General features: G+C 42.3%; 1 protein-coding gene across 6 annotated transcripts in view; it reads left to right on the plus strand.

The window, feature by feature from the left end:
* LOC140209694 (kelch-like protein 25) overlaps positions 1–20,231 on the plus strand; it is a 55,687-nt gene extending 35,456 nt beyond the window's left edge. For 3 of the 6 annotated variants that reach the window (XM_072278075.1, XM_072278076.1, XM_072278078.1), the window contains one exon: positions 20,144–20,231. The gene's annotated coding sequence lies outside the window, so the exon portion shown is untranslated. Of the gene's footprint in view, positions 1–1,068; positions 1,158–20,143 lie in introns of those variants that run through there. The other 3 variants (XM_072278077.1, XM_072278080.1, XM_072278079.1) reach the window with 2 other exon arrangements.
* Positions 20,232–21,997: the final 1,766 nt, after the last annotated feature.

The following is a 21,997-nucleotide window of genomic DNA, read 5'->3' on the forward strand; positions in this document are numbered from 1 at the left end:
GCCTGGGGGAAGAAGCTGTTACTGAGCCTCACAGTCCTTGTTCTTGTACTCTGGTACCTTCTGCCTGATGGTTGGAGGTCAAAGAGATTGTGTGACAGAAGGCAGCATTATAATATCCTTAAATTTAACATCTCTGAGGATCTATCCTGGGCCCAACATATTGATGCAGCTACATAGAAGGCACAACAGTGGCTATATTTCATTAGGAGTTTGAGGAAATCACAAATTTCTACATATGTACCATGGAGAGTATTCTGGCTGGCTGCATCACTGTCTGATATGGGGGTGGGCTACTGCACAGAATCAAAATAAGCAACAGGAGGTTGTAAACTCAGTCAGCTCCATCATGGGCACTGGCCTCCATAGTGTTCAAGACATCTTCAAGGAGCCGTGCCTCAAAAAGGCGTCCATCATTAAGGACCCCAGCACCCAGGACATACCTTGTTCTCGTTGCTTCCATCAGGAACGGAGTAATGAAGGCCGAAGGCACACACTCACCAATTCAGCTTTTTCCCCTCTGCCATCCGATTTCTGAATGGACCTTGAATCAATGAACAGTACTTCATTACTATTTTTGCACTACCTATTTAATTTAACTATTTAATATATATATTTACTGAAATTCACATTTTTTCTATTGTATTTCATTCTACTGCTGCCACAAAGACAACAGATTTCATGACATATGCCAGTGATGTTAAACCTGATTCTGTTTTTCATTTTGATATTGTGCACCTAATTGCTTTTTCTTCTGTTTTTGTAAACGTTTCATTTCCTCTTCTCGGGAAGATATGCCCGTCAGTACCACCTCATTATCCGCACTGTGATAATTGATGGTTATTACTCACCATTCACAAGCCTGTGTTTGTGGAAAGGAGTTTCTGAATGACTTTCAGAAATTGGTGCAGTGACCATTGTTTCAACCCCCAACTTGCACCCAACCTGGGGTCATTGAAACCCACTGGAGTGTTAAGAGATGCGCTCAGTAACTTTGGCACGGTGTGATGATTGAATCTGGCTTTTAGTCTGTTTTGAATGACATTGACATTAATTTGCACTCTTTTATAGTGGTGGATGTCTTGTGGATGCAGAGGCAGATGGGGCCAATTTGAAATTTGGCAGACTGGGCTGCAACTGAGATACATTTTCTTAAGGACCTGGCATCAAGCTGTTCCACAACATCCATTTCCTCTGCTTCTCATCATCTAAGGATCTTTTTTTTTAAATGGGTTCTATTGGGTTTCTTTGTTCTGCCTGTAAGGACACAAATCTCAAGGTTGTGTATAGTGTACATACTTTGATAATAAATGTATTTTGAACTTTGGTCTTGAGATCCTGAGGCTCTTGTTTATTGGAAGCCATCTGAGATGATAGTCCTACAGATTAGTGTTGCTGTTGAACTACTTCAGATTCGACTTCAGTGGTTCAAGTCTCAATTTAGAGAATCAGAGAATGTATACAATATACAACCTGAAATTCTTACTCTTTGCAGACATGCGCTAAACAGAGGAAAAACTCCAAAGAATGAATGACAGAAAAAATATTAGAACCCCCAAAGCATACCTCCCCCTCCCACACTCAAGCAGCAGCAAAAGCATAGACCCTCCCTTTTCCCCTCCCTACTTGTTACAGCAAAAGGACCAACACCACCCCTCCCACCACCATGCAAACAATAGGAAAGCCCCCAACGAGACCATGATTTACAGTCCATCCAAAACTCAGCCCAATACTTTGGTATCTCAGACAGGCTCGCTCTCACTAGTGAGGGAGAGAGATCGCTCCTGCAACAACGAGATTGGGAGACCAGCAGCTCGCTTACTTGATGAAGTTTTAACAATGTTCCTGATATAAAAAGAACGGTAGCCAGCAAGAAAGAACAACTCCATCAAACATCAGATGAGAGGCACCCTCTACATGGTCATACACCTACACCCAGCCGCCTAAAGTCAAGGAAGAGCTTCATGAACAGTGTTGTTCCATTACAATCAACCCCATCTGAAGCCCGCATCGCCTTGTGGAAAGACCGGCTCACCAGTCTCAAACAACCACCAACGATGGAAATTCCAGTGGATGAAAACCATCCCCCAGGAGGTCATTGCAACTGGGCAGCCTGGAAGTGCCTTAACAGACTTAGGACTGGTGTAGGTCGTTCAAAGGTGTCACTAAGCAAATGGGGATATACAACCAGCTCGACAACTTGTGAATGTGGAACTGAGCCACAAACTATGCAACATCTCCTGCAATGCCCATCGCTAGAGGAACCCTGTACTATTGCAGATCTTGCCGAATTCAACAACAAAGCGTAAAAATGTGTTCAGTTCTGGCTGGGCCATGTATAGACTGTCCATGGACACGATAAGAAGAAGAAGCAATGCTCTCTCTGTCCTTTTGAATGTGGGACATGATTGATCGTACAGAAAGAGGATTGATGTGGGAGTCTTTAACTTGGCTTCAGAGCAATGTGGCAAGACCCCAGTGAAAATGAGATTAGACTGGTCCTTCGATGTTTTATTTGCTTGAAATACTGGGGATGATTCGTCTGTTTTCACCGTGTATGCAATATCTCGCATCGGGAGCACTGATGAAGATTCTGCAGTGTCTTGTCATTGTCACATTCCTGCTCAACAGAGCAGCAAGGGGATTGCAACAGTAGACCCTGAGCTTGGGTTTCTCGTCACTGATAACTAGACCCAGAGCATACACACGTTTACTGCTCAACCATACTTTATTTTACTTGTGCACAAGGAGAACAGCATGACCCCTGTCATCACACTGTTCTGAAGGCTGACTGGAAAAATGTTATTTTTATACAGAAGTGGTTTATCAGTTATGGATATTGACCTTATGGTAAACTATGTATGCTTGAATTCCTTACTTGCAAGATCAATTGGCATTCAAAATCATCATCATCATTATTTGCCATGCCATATAGATGTGGGCGGTCATGGTCTTATCCATGACCATGATTGTTCTTAGCAAGTTTTTCTTCAGAAGTGGTTTGCCATTGCCGCCTTCTGGGCAGTGTCTTTACAAGATGGGTGACCCCAGCCATTATCAATACTCTCCAGAGATTGTCTGCCTGGTGTCAGAGGTTGCATAACCAGGACTTGTGATATGCACCGGCTGCTCATACGACCATCCACCTCCTGCTCCCATGGCTCCATGTGATCCTGATCGGGGGTGGGGGGGGGGTGCTCTGTGGGTGCTTCACCTTGCCCAAGGGTGACCTGCATGCTAGTGGAGGGTAGGAATGACTTACACCTCCTTTAGTAGATCTGTATCTCCACCCCATCACCTAGCCATTCATAATAGAATTGTTAAAAGTTAATAGAAAGAAGCTGACAACCGATGATACTTCATAGTTAGTAAAGCAATTGTCTCTTTGTTGGTGTGCGTGTGTGTGTTTTGTATCCTTCCGTTAATCTCGAAATGACTCCAATAACCTGTTAGGCAAAGAGAAACTATGCTCTTCAAAGACCTTTCCTCACTGGGCAGTCTACACTCTATCTGCAATCCATGCTTGGCTGAACATTATGTTAACCCTGGCCTTAAAACAGAGGTTCCCAAGCTTTTTGGTGCCATGAACCCCTACTACTGACAAAGGGATCTGTGGACCCCAGGTTAGGAATGCCTACTTTAGAGCAACTTCCACAGATTTGGCTTTGGCATGTATGTAGCCCCATTACCTGTTGTACATTACTATCCATAAGACCATAAGGTATAGGAGCCGGAGTAGGCCATTTGGCCTCTCGAGTCTGCTCCACTTTTCAATCATGGACTGATCCAATTCTTCCAGTCATCGCCACTCTCCTGCCTTCACCCCATACCCCTTGATGCCCTGGCTAAATCAAGAACCTATCTGTCTCTGCCTTAAATACACCCAATGACTTGGCCTCCTCAGCCACTCGTGGCAACAAATTCCACAGATTTACCACTCTCTGACTAAAGTAATTTCTCCGCACCTCAGTTCTAAAAGGACGTCCTTCAATCCTGAAGTCATGCCCTCTTGTCCTAGAATCCCCTACCATGGGAAATAATTTTGCCATATCTAATCTGTTCAGGCCTTTTAATATTCAAATTGTTTCTATGAGATCCCCCCCTCATTCTCTTGAACTCCAGGGAATACAGCCCAAGAATTGCCAGACGTTCCTCATATGGTAACCCTTTCATTCCTGGAATCATTCTCGTGAATCTTCTGTGAACCCTCTCCAAAGTCAGTATATCCTTTCTAAAATAAGGAGCCCAAAACTGCACATAATGCTGAAAGTGTGGTCTTACGAGTGCCTTATAGAACCTCAACATCACATCCCTGCTCTTATATTCTATACCTCTAGAAATGAATGCCAACATTGCATTTGCCTTCTTCACAACTGACTCAACCTGGAGGATAACCTTTAGGGTATCTTGCACAAGGACTCCCAAGTCCATTTGCATCTCTGCATTTTGAATTCTCTCCACATCTGAATAATAGTCTGCCCCTTTATCTCTTCCGCCAAAGTGCATGACCATACACTTTCCAACATTGTATTTCATTTGCCACTTCTTTGCCCCTTCCCCAAAACTATCTAATTCTCTCTGCAGGCTCTCCGTTTCCTCAACACTACCCACTCCTCCATCTATCTTTGTATCATTGGCAAATTTAGCCACAAATCCATTAATACCATAGTCCAAATCATTGACATACATGTAAAAAGCAGCAGTCCCAACATCGACCCCTGTGTTACTCCGCTGGTAACCATCAGCCAGCCAGAATAGGATCCTTTTATTCCCACTCTCTGTTTTCTGCTGGCCAGCCAATGCTCCACCCACACTAGTAACTTCCCTGTAATTCCATGGGCTCTTATCTTGCTAAGCAGCTTCATATGCGGCACCTTGTCAAAGGCCTTTGGAAAATCCAAGTACACCACGTCTGCTGCATCTCCTTTGTCTACCCTGCTTGTAATTTCCTCAAAGAATTGCAGTAGGTTTGTCAGGCAGGATTTTCCTTCCAGGGAACCACACTAGCTTTTGCCTATCTTGTCATGTGCCTCCAGGTACTCTGTAATCTCATCCCTAACAATTGATTCCAACAACTTCCCAACCATTGACGTCAGATTAACAGGTCTCTGGTTTCCTCCCACAGTCCAAAGACATGCTGGTTAGTGGGTTAATTGGCCATTGTAAATTGTTTTGTGAGTTGACTAGGGTTGAATAAGTGGGTTGTTCAGTGGTGCAGCTCTTTGGGCTTGTTCCGTGTTGTTTCTCTAAATTAGGAGTTCCCAACCTGGTGTCCACAGACCCCTCAGTTAATGTAAAGGCTCCATGGGACAAAAAAAGGTTTGGAAATTTCTGCTCTAAATAAATAAATAAACAAACAAACAAACAAAGCATTTGTCCAACCTGCACAAAGGGTTTAAAAGGAAAAAAAATGATGAATTATATTCCCTTTAGAGAATGACCTGCTGCCTGTAGGCTTCCAATAATACGTCATCCCAGTTAAATTGTCCTGTTGCTTCTCCAATTGGACTTCAGGATGGCTTATAGCCACTAGAAGGCTCAGTGAGTCGTCTCCTTCTCCGTTCTCCAGTCAAGTAGGTTCTCATCACCAAGGGGTTGATTGTATGCATTGTGATAGGGGAATAATGCGAGCCTGACAGGTATTGTCAGAGGGGTCACATTAAGCTGAGGAGCTCTGCATGGCTACGCTTACTCAGGCTCATGCAAAAATCCCTTGGGCCATTGAAGCTCGAGCTGGGGGCAGGGCAGGTTCATGAGCTCATCTCACACCCTGGTGGCTCAGCTGGTATTGTATGCTTCCTTTTGTGGAGATCAGCCCACATACTCGGACTGTGCTCTGGTCTGAGTCAGCTACTCTCCACTATAGTGGTAAAAATAAACTTCCTTGAAATTAGTCATGGTTTCTAATCACTGTCTAGTTCCTACTGTGCAGATGTTGTTAGAGGACAGTGCTGGATTTGTTAATAATAATTGTGCAATAGCCAGCAGTGGTCACAACTTAAAATAACGAAGGAAACGTGGAGATGCTCTGTAGGCAAGTGATTCATTCTGGTATTAAGCAGTCCAGAGGGTAATTAATGATGATTTTGACATCAGATACACACCAAACTGTTTGCATTAATCAGCATTGTAAAAGGGAATTGCTTGGGATAACTGTTATACACCGGTGGTCACTTTATTAGGTACCTCCTTCTCCTAATGAAGTGGCCACTGCGTGAATGGTCATGGTCTTCTGCTGCTGTAGCTCATCCTCTTCAATGTTTGATGTGTTGTGCATTCAGAGATGTTTTTCTGCACACCACTGTTGTAACACATAGTTGCTTGAGTGACTGTCACCTTCCTGTCAGCTGGAACCAGTCTGGCCATTCTCTTCTGACGTCACTCATTAACAAGGCATTTTCACCCACAGAACTGTCGCTCAGTGAATGTTTTTTTTAATGTTTCTCACACCATTCTCTGTAAACTCTAGATTGTTGTACGTGAAAATCCCAGGAGATCAGCAGTTTCTGGGATACTCAAACCACCCCATCTGACACCAACAATCACTTCACAGTCAAAATCACTTAAATCATTCTTCTTCCCCATTCTGATGTTGGTCTGAACAACAACTGAACCTCCATGTCTGCATGCTGTTATGCATTGGGTTGCTGCCACATGATTGGCTGATTAGATATTTGCATTATCAAGAAGGTGTACAGGTGTACCTAATAAAGTGGCCACTGAGTGTCTAAGAAGTGGATTGCATGAGATAATCTAAAAGAAACTATACCAGCTCTAAATTATTTTCTATTTTCTTTACTCACTGCAAAAGCAAAATTCTTAAGTATAAACTATAAATGGTTTGTGCATGCAGAACTTATATTTAGAAAGTTGATGTAACAGCGCTTCTTGCCTGCTAAAACTAGAAGGACATTACCCTGTCTATCATAAGAAATGAGAGACAAAATAATCTGGCCTCCTTTGTTTCAGTTCAGAATTTTTAAAAACTCTTTAAAATGTCTCATAACTCAGAAACTTTCCAAAGTCTCTCTCGCTGAGTTGGTTTGCAAGTGACTTTCCGTGTAGGCAAATTCTGCAGACACTGTTGGTAGGAATCAGAATTGGGGTTATGTCATGAAATTTGTTGTTTTGTGGCAACAGCACAGTGCAAAACATAATATTACTGTAAGTTACAGTTAAAACAAGATAGTGCAGAACTGAAATAGTGAGAGCTCAGAAATGGACTGCTCACAAGTCTGATGTGATTCCATAAATAAGAATGAATAACCTGTTTGTGGTTTTAGTTAAACAAACGGTTAGTAAGGCAAGAATGGACTATGATCTTTCATAACAATTTACATTCACCTAGCAACACAGTCATGCTGGAGGAATTCAGCAAGCCAGAGGAATAAGGTTGACATTTCAGACCGAGTTCTTTCATAAACGCTGGAAAGGAAGAGGCACAGAAGCCACAATAAGAAGGTGGTGGGGAAGGGGAGATGAAGCAATAGGTGGACAATGTCTGTCTATGGCTGCCTTTACTACCACAATGAGGCCAAATTCAGGTTGGAGAAACCACACCTCATATTCTAACTGTGTAGCCTCCAACCTGATGGTGTGAACATCAATTTCTCTAACTTCTGGTAATTACGCCCCTTTTCACTCCTTCTCTTTGTCCGCTCACAATTCTGGTTCCCCTTTCACCTGCCCATCACCACCCTGGTTCCCCTCATCCTTCCCTTTATTCCATGGTCCACTGTGCTCTCCTATTCAAATCCTTCTTCTTCAGTCCTTCCTATTCTTGCTTCTCCGCACTTTCTTTCCAGTTCCAATGAAGGGCCTGTTTATTTCTCTCCATAAATGCTGCCTGGCTTGCTGAGTTCCTTCAACATTCTGTGTATGTTGCTCAAGATTTACAGCATCCTATAGAATCTCTTGCATTTACATTTATCTAGCAGCCTCTTTTGTTCAAAATATCAAAAATGTTTAGCCTTTTACAAAAGGAGGAAGGGAAACAAAAACACAATAAATGAGGAAGGAGCTTCCGAAATTAATACCAGATGGAAGGACCAAGCGTCTGTGGTTCTGAACTTGTAAACATGTGAAATAAGGTGGAGAGGACCAGGATCCCAAGGTCAGCAGCCCATTATCTTTGCAATAAGTGGAGGAAGTCTCATTTCATGCCTTACTTGATAGATGACCTCTCAATTAGCAGGCTCTTGAACCAGAGGGGATAACTTCACTCACCCCAACACTGATCTCCTCCCAGAGCCTGTAGACTCACTTTCAAGGACTCTTCATCTCAAGTTCCCGATATTTATTATTTATTTTTTTAATCATTATTTAGTTTTTTTTCTTTTTGCATTTGATAGTTTATTGTCTTTTGTACATTGGTCATTTGCCCATCTTGTTGCGTGTGGTGTTTCATTGATTCTATTTTGTTTCTTTGTATTCACTGTGAACGCTGACAAGAAAATGAATCTCAGGGCAGTATATAGAACCATAGAAACTACAGCACAGAAACAGGTCTTTTGGCCCTTCTTGGCTGTGCCGAACCATTTTCTGCCTAGTCCAACTGGCCTGCACACGGACCATATCCCTCCATACACCTCCCGTCCATGTATCTGTCCAATTTATTCTTAAATGTTAAAAAAGAACCCGCATTTACCACCTCATCTGGCAGCTCATGCCATACTCCCACCACTCTCTGTGTGAAGAAGCCCCCCCCAATGTTCCCTTTAAACTTTTCCTCCCTCACCCTTAACCCATGTCCTCTGGGTTTTTTTCTCCCCTTTGGTGACATATTTTATTTTATAGAGATACAGCACGGAATAGGCCCTTCCGGCCTTTTGAGCTGCACTGTCCAGCAATGCCCGATTTAACCCCTAGCCTAACTGTGGGACAATTTACCAATTAAACTACCCTTCAGTAGGCCTTTGAACTGTGGGAGGAAACCAGAGCATCTGGAGGAAACCCAAGAGGAGAACATATAAGCTCCTTACAGACAGCGGTGGGACTTGAACCCAGGTCACTGGTACCGTAAAGCATTGTACTAACCACTACACTATTGTGATGCCCCAAAGTGTGTACACTTTGATAATAAATTTACTTTGAACTTTGCCTGCCCTCCCCTCACCTCCCACGAAACATAGCACCAGACTGTCAGATGTTGGTTAGGCTGCTTTTTAATCCCATTGTGACTGTTGCCATGTTACTCTAACAAGTAAACCAATTTATCACCTAGTTCCACAGAGCTTCTATTGATCTGAACTTGCACAATCCTTACACTGTCTATGTTTGTGTTGTTAAGCCGGGAAAGTTTACTGTGGTTCTATTAACAATGACATTCAGGTAGCCTTCCATTTGGTCAAAAGGCTCCTTTGTGTCTTTTAGTTACCTGTTGACTTGCTTTCCTGAAAGAACCGGAAAGGGCAGTGTTTTGAATTCTAAGCAAAGTGAAAATTAATATCCTTGAAAGGTGCAATTAGAACACCTAAGCACCTCTTAAAGAATAACTTACCTGTACTGGAAAGGAGGATTATTGGCACTTCCTCAATTCATTAATAGGGAAAGTATTTATCAAAATCTTAAAACTACAGTACTGTGCAAAAGTCTTAGGCACATACATTTACTGTAGCTGGGGTGCCTAAGACTTTTGCACAGTACTGTAGTAATTTTATGTATTGCATTGCACCACGGCCACAAAAAAAATTCATGACACGTGAGTGATGATAAACCTGATTCTGATATGGGTCTCTATTGTGGACTGAGAGTGGGAATCAGAGTTAGGTGTGATATCACCATCATATGTCGTGAGATTTGTTGACTTTGCAGCAGCAGTACATAATAATAGAAAAATACAGTGCATTACTGTGGAAAAAAAATGTGTGTATATATATATATATATATATATATGTGTATGTATGTATATATACCTAAGACTTCTGCACAGTACCATATGTACACAAGAGAAATTTCTTAATTTCTTCTATATTGCTTGTCGGTTTTATATTGATTCCCTCCATATAACATTTTTATTTAAATTATATGAAATTTCTCTGTAAAATCACTGATTTGGACTGTTGTAAGATCAAGGCACTGCACATAACCAGTAAGTAGCAAACTTGTAAGTGGTTCTCCTATGTTCCAGGCAATATTCTCTAATGACATTAAAACATTATTGATATCCTCTAACAACAGGAATTCTGCAGATACTGGAAATTCAAGCAACACACATCAAAGTTGCTGGTGAACGCAGCAGGCCAGGCAGCATCTCTCGGAAGAGGTACAGTTGACGTCTCAGGCCGAGACCCTTCGTCAGGACTAACTGAAGGAAGAGTTAGTAAGAGATTTGAAAGTGGGAGGGGGAGGGGGGATCCAGAATGATAGGAGAAGACAGGAGGGGGAGGGATGGAGCCAAGAGCTGGACAGGTGATTGGCAAAGGGGATATGAGAGGATCATGGGACAGGAGGTCCAGGGAGAAAGAAAAGGTGGGGGGGAACCCAGAGGATGGGCAAGGGGTATAGTCAGAGGGAGCCTTCTATATATTGGCGAGACACGACGCAGACTGGGAGACCGCTTTGCTGAACACCTACGCTCTGTCCGCCAGAGAAAGCAGGATCTCCCAGTGGCCACACATTTTAATTCCACATCCCATTCCCATTCTGATATGTCTATCCACAGCCTGCTCTACTGTAAAGATGAAGCCACACTCAGGTTGGAGGAACAACACCTTATATTCTGTCTGGGTAGCCTCCAACCTGATGGCATGAACACTGACTTCTCTAACTTCCGCTAATGCCCCACCTCCCCCTCGTACCCCATCCATTATTTATTTATATACACACATTCTTTCTCTCTCTCTCTCTCTCTCCTTTTTCTCCCTCTGTCCCTCTGACTATACCCCTTGCCCATCCCCTGGGTTCCCCCCCACCTTTTCTTTCTCCCCGGACCTCCTGTCCCATGATCCTCTCATATCCCCTTTGCCAATCACCTGTCCAGCTCTTGGCTCCATCCCTCCCCCTCCTGTCTTCTCCTATCATTTTGGATCTCCCCCTCCCCCTCCCACTTTCAAATCTCTTACTAACTCTTCCTTCAGTTAGTCCTGACGAAGGGTCTCGGCCTGAAACGTCGACTGTACCTCTTCCTAGAGATGCTGCCTGGCCTGCTGCATTCACCAGCAACTTTGATGTGTGTTGATATCCTCTTGCAGTATTAGGTTCAGTTGTGTGCAGGAAGTTGCTGCATTAGCCTACACTGTTTTGAATTAATTCTTTTCGTGGGAAGTGTTTTGTGCTTTTTTTTTGTCTCTAGAATTCTTGTCATACTTGGTCACAGTGAAGTTCTCAGAATTTAAAAATGACTACAGGAGGTTCATTATTAGCTTCTGTATGAGTCTAGTGCCCTTACTCTAGGGAAAAAATATGGACTCCTAATCAGACAACTAGACTCTAATTGGCAAGTTCCTCAGTTGTTTTCTCATTTGGTAAAATGAAACTTGTTAGCTTCAGCTACCCAAAATTGCTTGCACACAGCACTAAGCCTGAGAGGCTCTTAGAAGTTGAAGTGATAATGATTCTAAATCTGTCAATACACTTCCGAGATGATTCTAGGAGCTGGATGACACTGGACAACAAAGTTGTTGCTTCCTAAACACATTTGGGTGTATCTTGTGGATTTTGGGCTGCTGATCATGAAAATCGCCATGAAATTTCCCTATCACATAACATTTTTTTGAAATCACCTATATTTGTTATTTCAATTCATAATTCAGTCAGAATAACTGATGCCAAGATTAAGGAAGGCAATTTTGTTGGTCCACAAAACAAACAGGTCATCAATAACAGGCAATTTGAAGAACTTTAGGTAGGACCTGAGAAAAGCACATGGAACACATTCAAGAATATTGTTGAAAATCTTCTTGGCAACTGCAGCACACCAGACTACATATAGCTGGTAGACAACATGCATCAAGCATACAAAGCCATGAAGTGCAACATGTCACTAAAGATTAATTTTCTGCATTCCCATTTTGACTTCTTCCCTGCAAATCTTGACGTTGTCATTGATGGGTATGGTGAAACTTCTCACCAAGACATTGTGGTCATGAAGAAATTATATCAGGGCAAATGGAACCAATCAATCAATCAAACAATAATTATTGTTGGACACTTAAGTGAAAAGCATCAGCAAAACATTTTTAGCTTATTTGAACAATTACAAAGCATCAGCACTGTTACACAATGAAACACATTATATTCAATATAATTTCTTGTTTCTCCAAATTCCTACGTGATACAAGTAGTCTGAAATCATATTTGTATTTAACTTCAAGCCGTCTATCATAGACAAAACAAAATTCTGAGGAAGCAACACTTTGAAAAAAAATTGTTGTCCAGTGAAATCTGACAGTTAGGAAGATTTTAAAGTTCAAAGTGAATTAATTATCAATATATGTATATGCCTTGGGATTCACTGAACTCAAGGAATTTGCTCAAAGCAGTTGTTTCCAGACTGTAAGGAAGAAAGTTATATTTTCTGAAGAAAAAAATTAGCAGTAATAGGCAATTCAGTTTTTGATTCTGTTCTTTGATTCCACTTTCCTGCCCTTTCCCATATCTCTAAGCATCCAAAATGTATTTAATTGATGTGATATTTGCTAAAAAGTAGCCCTGAAATGTATACCTTATTGACATGTGTTGGAGGACAGAACATTTAGCGTCTAGCTTTTGAGGCAAGCAGCTTGCAAGTGGAAGCAATGGAGAGACTAGCACTCCTTAACACTTTGGGAATGCTAATAGACCATACAGGTTTCAGGATTGTTTAATCTCATTTCTAGTGCACAAGTGTAAAGAAGAACAAAATAATTGTTACTCCAGATCCAATGCAGCACAAAATAAACACAATATGATAAAGAACATAATAATAAAAACAATAAATATAATATAGCCTATATACATAGATTGATTGTATGTCCATAAAGTGATGCTAGGTACAGGAAGGTCTGTACATAAGGTGACTCTGACAGGAAATGATAAAGCGGTGCTGGTAGGGGATGTAGAAGGGTAGGTTGATGGGTGGAGGTGTTGATCAGTTTTACAGCTTGTGGAAAGAAACGTTTTTGGGTCTGGTGTTCCTGGCGTGGCTGCGACATAGCCTCCTCCCTGATGGAAGTGGGACTGACAGTCCATGAGCTGGGTGGGCGGGATCCTTCATGATATTGTTGGCTGTTTTCTGTATATATATCGTTGACGGTGAGTAAGCTGGTGCTGGTTATAATGTATAAAAAGTGATGATGCTATTGTAGTTGATTATGAGACAGCTTCAACAATCAGACATACCAAAGAATGCCAGAAGAATTCATCACAATCTCTGCAGGGAAAATTGCAGTAATTAGTGAGAGCACGTATTTGACTAAACCTGTAAATCCAAGGATGTGTGGACTTGTTAGTCTGTGACAAGGTAGAATGTGAAATTCCAGATTCAGATTGAGGGAGTCTCTTTTGAGAGAAATGGTCTTAGATCTGGCAGAGAATGTCACAGCCCCTGTCATCCAAGCCCCAGTTGGACAGTAAAATTTCATTCATGCAGCTTAGGTTGAGGCAGTGAGTGAAAGAGCAGTGACAGTTTAAACTTTGCATGATGCTATTACAGCTTGGGCTGTCAGAGTTTCAGAGATCAATCCTCGTGCCGTCTGTAAGAAGTTTGTTAGAGATGCAGTATGGACCAGGTTCTTCCGGCCCAATGAGCCACAACACCCAGCAACCCAGCAACCCACCTCTTTAACTCTAGCCTAAGCACGTGACAATTTACAATAACCAATGAGCCTATTAACCAGTGTACCTTTGGACTGTGGGAGGAAACTGGAGCACCTGGAGGAAACCCACGCACTCACAGGAAGAACATATAAACTTCCTTACAGAGGACACCAGAACTGAACTCTGAACTTGACGCCCCAAGCTGTAAGAGCATCGCACTAACCGCTATGCTAGTGTGGAAATATTGAACTTTATCCAAGAGAATACGAAACAGTTGAACACAATGGAGAGGACCAAAAACCCTTACAGAAGTAGTAAGATGAGCAGAACAGTTTCTGGTTGACAGTACTGTGATGGCAAATTTAATATCCACCTTAAAATTTTTGTAAGGAAATTTAGAAAGATTACAGATTAACAAAATACAACCTGGTTCCATGGTCAAAAAAAAAGTCAAAGTCTGTCCCATTGTGGCTCATCAGGCCGGTGCTTTTGCTGGTTTCTGTGGCGTGAAGCGACTGAGAGTATGAGACTCCCTCCTGGATAGGACGCCAGTCTATCACTAGGTTAACCCCCAGCATTTGCCGGTACCCATTTTCAGCTGGGTGGACTGGAGCAGTGTGTGGTCAAGTGCCTTGCTCAAAGACACAACACACGCTGCCTTGGTTGAGACTCGAGCCCACGACCTTCAGATCGTGAGCCCAAAGCCCTAACCACTTAGCCACGCGCCACACATGGGTTCCATGGTAGCATGACGCTATTGCAACTAGGGGCATCAGAGTTCAGAGTTCAATTCCAGCATCCTCTGTAAGCAAGTTTATATGTTCCTTCCCATGTGCGTGTGAGTTTCCTCTGGGTGCTCTGGTTTCCTCCCACAGTTCAAAGATGTACCGGTTAGGGGTTAATTGGTCATTGTAAACTGTACCGTGATTAGGTTAGGGTTAAATCGGTGTGTTACTAGGCACCGCGGGGCTTATTGGGCCAGAAGGTCCTGTTCTACGCTGCACCTATAAAATTAAGAGAAGTATGAAAAACCCTCACCACTGTAATACCATTGAGCTACGTTAGTGTAGGTACGAGGTGTGGAATGTTAGCATAAAGTGGCAGTGCATGGGGGAGGATGAAGGGGGCTGTGGAGAGAAGTGGCTAATATTGATATAGTGGTGGTGCGGGAGTGAAATCCTGGATGAGTGCAAATAAGGAAATGAACTGAGAAGGTACAAAAATCAGGAAAGACTTAACCCAGACTCAAAATTCTATGATTTTTGATGGTTCGCTCATCTTGAACTCTGTCTGCTCTTCCTTTTTCTCCTCCCGAATTATATTCAGAGTGTGAACGGAGAAAATCTCCCACTAAGAAGTCGGGTTTACTCCCCACTTCCATGACAAACATCATTACCACCTTCCGTGCCTTGCTTTCACGGGCAAATACGTGAAATCAGACGAAATATAAGTATGAGCACGAGAAAGTCTGCAGATGCTGGAAATGCAAAGCAACGCACAAAATGCTGGTGGAACTCAGCAGCTCAGGCAGCATCTATGGAAATGAATAAACAGTCAATGTTTCAGTCCAAGACCCTTCAACGGGAGCACAGCACTTTAAACTTTGGTTTTAAATTTTAAACTTATGGTTTTGTTCATTTACACTTCCTGGCAGTTGATTAATGTTGGCAGGCATTGGAACTGAACCTGACCTACCTGTCATGAACACACAGAGGGAGAGGTTATTGGATAGTGATCAAAAGAAGGAAGATGGACAACAAAGCTGCTATGTCCTTTGGCAAGCTTTTTTTAAACTGAATTTCTATATGGCATAATTAGGTAGCCCTTGTATGTGGAAACATAAAAAGGCTTTGATAAAATTTTTGAAACCTCTCAGGTAAAATGCTTTTGTTTTTTTTAAGGTGGCATGGTAGCATAGTGGTTAGCACAACACTTTACAGTACAGGCAACCTGCCGCTGCCTGTAAGGAATTTGTACGTTCTCCCCATGACTGCATGAGCTTCCTCCGGGTGTCCAAGAATGTACCACTTGGTAGGTTAATTGGTCATTGTAAATTATCCTGTGGTTTGGCTAGGATTAAATCGGGGGATTGCTGTGTGACGTGGCGTGAAGGGGAAGGGCCTACTATAAGCTGTAAATAAATAAATAGATGGATAAATCAATCAGTCAGCTGGTTCCAACAAAGATCTCTCAATTGCACTTGGATACATGAGGAATGGTTTAGTTACTTCCCTGTGACTCGTTACTGTAATGCTCTGTTTCAATTCCACCTTTGCCTTTCTGGAGTCGATTCCATTTCAGTGGTCAGTGTAAGTTTGATTAACAGGAACTCATTTTGTGACTGGTCACATTGCAGCCTTCTGAATTTTTGGTTCAGTGATTTCAGATACCAGGCACTTCCTGCAGTCCCATTATTCCTTCAATCATTCTACATCATCATTCAGCCCACAGAATCGCCACTTGTTGTTATCTGCATCCACTGCACTTCTCAATAGCACATTACTTTTCCAGGTTTTAAATGTCTGCACCCTAATGACAATAGCAAAATACATTCAGTTGCCACTTTATTAGGTACCCACTAGACCTAATAGAGTAGCCACTAAGTGTACGTACTTACTGCCTGTTACATCACTGGCAGATAGGGCAGCAATGAAGGTCCTCCATCTTCATTGCTGTTTCCATAACAATTTTTTTTGACCAGCCTGGGTAGCTAGTCCTGAGCTGAACTCCCAAATCTGCAGGACCAGTGGACCACTCTTATTCTGGCCTCTAGCCTTTGACCTGTTTGGCATGGATGACCCTACCAGGAACCAAAGCACAATGCCCTGACCTATAGCTCTCCAGATCATTGGGGCACACAAGCAAGCCTCCACACCCCACGACAAGGTTGTGGTCCTCTTGGAGGACTGAGTATACAGTACTGTGCCAAAGTAGGCACCCTAGATTTTTATATGGTTTCAGATGGCATGGCATTCACAGTACCCTGATTTCAATATCACCTGGAGAGACAGAAGCATGCCAGACAGCCAAAGTCTGCAGAAGAGCTGTGGCAAGTTCTCCAAACTCCTTGGAACAACTTACCAGTAATCTTACAAACTATATGAGAATTGATGCAGTTGTCACACCAAGTATTGATTTGATTTAGATTTACTTTTTACTGCTTTTTATAGTAATTTTTTTGATATTTAGAAACTTTTCATTATATTTCAAAGCATCTTCACTTTACAGAATGTTTAACATGTACCTATGAGTTTTGCATAGTACTGTAGTTCATAGTCTTCTGCTGTCGTAGCCCCTCCATTTCGACATGTTGTGCATTGAGAGATGCTCTTTTGTAACCACCATTGAAGCATGTGGTTATTCGAGTTACTGCAACCTTCCTGTCAGCTTGGATCAGACTGGCCATTCTCCTCTGACTTCCCTCATTAACCCGGCATTTTTGCCAACAGAACTACCACTCACTGGATTTTTTGTTTTGTTTTTCACACGATTCCCTGTAAGCTCTAAAGGCTGTTGTGTGTGAAAATCCCTGGAGATCAGAAGTTTTTGAGATACCCAAGTGATCCCATCTGACACCAACAATCATTTCATGGTCATACTCACTTAGATCACATTTCTCCCCCATTCTGATGTTTAGCCTGAATTACAACTGAACCTCTTGGCCATGTCTGCATGCTTTTATGCTGCCATGTGATTGGCTGATTAGATATTTGCATTAATGAGCATTAACAGGTGTTCCTAATGAAGTGGCCACTTAGTGTAGATATCCGAATCATAACCACACTCTAAATTTCTTTTAAACTCCCATTATCTTTCCTATTCCCAGTGAGTGCGATCCCTGTCTGGTTCACGGATCAGGTACCTGGGTCATGCAGGTTCAGGTTTCGTTCAGCATGCTCAAGCCAACTGTTCTGCAGTTCCAGTTAGCCTTGAGCTAAAGGAAGGGAGAGAATGGGTATATTTCACAAGAATACACAATAGTAGTAGGACATCGGACCCTCTCAAGTATGGAAAAGTATTTAATTGGAGAAGGGTAAATTGTGATGCTGTTAGGCAGGATCTTGGGAGTGTAAATTGGGGACAGATGTACCCACGGAAACGCACAATGGTAAGGAAGATGTTATTGATTGAGCACCACTTTGGATTCTGGGTAAGTTTGTCCCATTGACGCAGGGAAAAGATGGTAGGGTGAATGAACAATAGTTGAAAAGGGATGTGAAACTTCTAGTCAAGAGGAAGAGAGATACATACTTAAGGTTTAGGAAGCAAGGATAAGTCAGGGCTCTTCAGAGTTATGAGGTAGCCACTAATTAGCTTAAGAAGGGACTAATGAGCTGGAATGGCCACGATACGGCCCTAGTGAGTGGAATTAATGCAAAACTCAAACCTTCTACACACTTGTGAAGAACAGGAGGATGATCTGAGTGAGGATATGATCAGGGATAAAAGAGAAAATGTGCTTGTGCTTGGAGCCAAAGGAGGTAGTCGAGGTCCTTGATGAATACTTTGCTTCAGTACTTACCAGTGAGAGGGACTGACAAATGTGAGGACAGCATAGAACAGGATAATGCGCTGCATCATGTCAACATTAAGAAAGAGGACATGCTGGAACTTTTCAAAAACATTGGGATAGATAAGCCCCGGGGCCAGACAGGATATGCCCCAACTTACTATGGGAAGAGGTTGTTACTGCTTTAGCAACGATCTTTGCGTCCCCATTAACAACAGGCATAGTACCGGAAGATCGGAGGGTGGGAAAAGTTATTCCTTTATCCAGGAAAGGTAATAGGGATAATCCTGGGAATTATAGATCTTACATCAGTGGTGGGCAAACTATTGGGGAGGGTTCTTAGAGACTGGATTTATGAGCATTTGGAGAAGCGTAGCCTGATTAGGGATAGTCAGCATGGTTGTGCGAGGGGCAGTTTGAGCTTTACAAGCCTGCTTGATTTCTTCGAGGAAGTAGTAAAACATATTGATGAAGGTAGAGCAGTGGATGTGGTGTGTATAGATTTTAGTAAGGTGCTTGACAAGGTTCCCATGTTAAGCTTATTCAGAGGCTCAGAGGAATGGGAGCCAGGGAAACTTGGCTGCGTGGATTCAGAGTTGGTTTGCCTATAGAAGGCAGAGGGTGGTTGTTGATGGAGTGTATTCTGCCTGGAAGTTGGTGACCAGTGGTGTTCCGCAGGGATCCATTCTGGGACTCCTGCTCTTCAGGATTTTTATAAATGACTTGGATGAGCAAGTGGAAGGGTGGGTTAGTAAGTCTGCAGATGACACAAAAGGTTGGTGGTGTTGTGGACAGTGTCATAAGTTACAACAGGACACCAGTAAGACACAGAGCTGGGCTGAGAAGTGGCAGATGGAATTCAATCCAGGAAACTGTTAAGTGATACACTTTGGAAAGGTAAACTTGAAGGCAGAATACAGGGTGGATATCAGGATTCTTAGCAGTGTGGGTGAACAGAAGGATCTTGAGGTCCACATCATTAGATCCCCTTAAAGATTCCACACAAGTTAACAGGGGTGGTCAAGAAGGCATATGCTGTGTAGGCCTGCATTGATTGGTTCAAAGCCTGCCAGGTAATGCGGCATCTTTATAAACCTCTGGGAATACCATACTTGGAGTATTGTCTTCAGTTCTGGTCACCTCATTATAGGATAGATGCTGAAACTTTGGAGAGGGTGCAGAGGAGATTTACCAGGATGCTACCTGGATTAGAGAGCATGTCTTATGAGGACTGGTTGAGCAAGCTAAGGCTTTTCTCTTTGGAGTGAAGGGGGCTAAGAATTGACTTGATAGAGGTGTATATGTTGACAGAGGCAGAGGCAGAGTGGACAGCCGTTGCCTTTCTCTTGGGCAGAAGTGGCTAATACAACACGCCATAATTTTAAGATGATGGGAAGAAAATGTAGGGGAGATGTCAGAGGTAGCTTTTTTTTTTACATAGAAGACAGGTGGGGCGTGGGGCACTCCTCCAGATGTGATGGTAGAGGCAGATACATTAGGGGCATTTAAGAGACTGTTGGAGAGCCCCATGGATGAAAGAAAAGAGCTACGGGGGAAAGGAAGGGCTAGATTGATCTTGGAATAATTTAAAGGCTTGCATAACATCGTAGAACGAAGAACCTATATCGGGCTGTACTGTTCTATGCTCTATGTTCCACTTGCCCCATCTGACACTAGGCATTAAAATAAAGACATCTGTTCCTAATTACTGCCCGTGAATCCTTAGATGATATCTCATTAGCAATGGTTTTGAAATGTTTTGTACACATTGGTACTTTACACAATTCTGAACTTTTGTCTTTTTATAACAAGCCTTTTTTTGTTTCACTCTTGTCACAAATCAAGAAATACTATGTTTGTAATCAGTCTTTACAAAGTGGTCTTCTACTTTATCTACAGGAATCTTCACCTCGAGCTTTTGGCAGCTACTCCTCCTAAGATCTTGGACAAAGACTTCTCTTGGCCCGTGAGTCTCGCAGAGCGGAAAGCTGCCAAATCTGTGTTTCGGGCTTCTGATGAATATCAGTGTCATTGCAGCTGGGAGTTTGACAGATGTGACAGTTTGAAACATATAGGAACAGATGATGAAGATGAAAGAATCAAGTGAAGGGTGATGATTGGCATGAAATCAAGGAACCTGGCATGGCACTGGCAACTAGAGTTTGTGTACGGTTGTTCTGAAAAACTAGTTACAGAGAAAAACAGAACAGTTTCTTCATGAAACTACTCTTCATTTGCACTGAGCCACTTTTGAACGGGGCTACTAAAATTTTTTGCATTGTTTTTTTAAATTAGGAAAAGACAAGTCGATCTCCAACAGAGAGCATGGGAAGTTTTTTTTGAATATTTCAGGAAGAGAATTGTGCACAATTTTTATGAAACACTTAGTTAATATGTTGGAAATAGATTAACTGTTGAACTTCTTTTAAATAAAAATGTTTAGAATTTCATTTTCTGTGATTGCATTATTACCTTCTTACTAATCTGAAAAGTTTAAATGAGGTATCTAAGCTTTGAGCCCTCTTATTGTATGATATGAAAGAGAAGATTGGTAGCTTGGGTTGGCTACTTGTTTGTAGTGCTGACTTCTTACTTTCATGGGTCAAAGAACAACTTTTCCAGCAGCATTTTCACAAAACTAAGTACAGTACTATGCAGATGTTTAAGCACATACCCATATGTATAGCTAGGATGCTTAGACTTTTGCACGGCACTGTAGTAATTTTATGTATTGCACTGTACTGCTGCCACAAAACAAACACATTTCATGACATGCTATATATGAGTGATGATAAACATGATTCTGATATGGGTCTCTATTGTGGACTGGGAGTGGGAAGGGAGTAGGGAGAGGGGAATCATGTTTGGGAAAAGTGGGAGGAAGTGGGAAACACCAGAAACATTCTGAAATGATCAATTAACCAACTGAGTGGAATCATATCACCTTGCCTGCTGTCTTAGAACCGGGTATGTCTGCACCTGCGCCATTCTCCCGCCCCGGTACTCCTTCTCTGCCACCTGTCCCTCACCCCTTCCGCGGTGCTCCAGTCTCATCATTTCCAGTATCCTTTGTTCCCACTAGATTTGGAAACTCACTTTCCGCTTCACGTTGACAAATACAGTACTTTGCAAACGTTTTGGGCATTCTAGCTCTATATACACACATGCATAAGACTTTTGCATAGGACTGTATATTTACAGAAAACCAGCTTACCCTTCACCATCACGACTTCTACCTACCTATGACATCCCCCCTCTACCTTCCTCCAAACCTTTTACCACTTCATACACTTCTATCAAGTCACCTCTCATCCTCCTTCGCTCCAAAGAGAAAAGCCCTATCTTGCTCAACCATTCCTCATAAGGCATGTTCTCTCATCCAGACAGTATCCTGGTAAACCTCCTCCGCATTGTCTCTAAAGCTTCCACATCCTTGCTATAATGAGGTGACCAAAACTGAACACAATACTCCAAGTGTGTTCTAAGCAGTGTTTCAAAGTTCAAAGTAAATTTATTATTGAAGTACTGTATGTATATATTACCATATACTCTCCTGAGATTTGTTTTCTTGCAGGCATTCACGGCAAAACAAAGAAGTACAATATTGTCAGCAAGAATCTACACAGTTTTTGTCAGTATGTTGTTCTGGGTAACTATTCTCAACATGGTGTTCAAATTCTGTTTAAGTCACTGAGAAAGTGTAGCAGAAAAGTGCACTATTTTGCTTCCTGACATTGCTAACTTATTACCAAG

Source organism: Mobula birostris, chromosome 14 (assembly GCF_030028105.1).
Source record: "Mobula birostris isolate sMobBir1 chromosome 14, sMobBir1.hap1, whole genome shotgun sequence".
Taxonomy (NCBI): Eukaryota; Metazoa; Chordata; class Chondrichthyes; order Myliobatiformes; family Myliobatidae; genus Mobula; species Mobula birostris.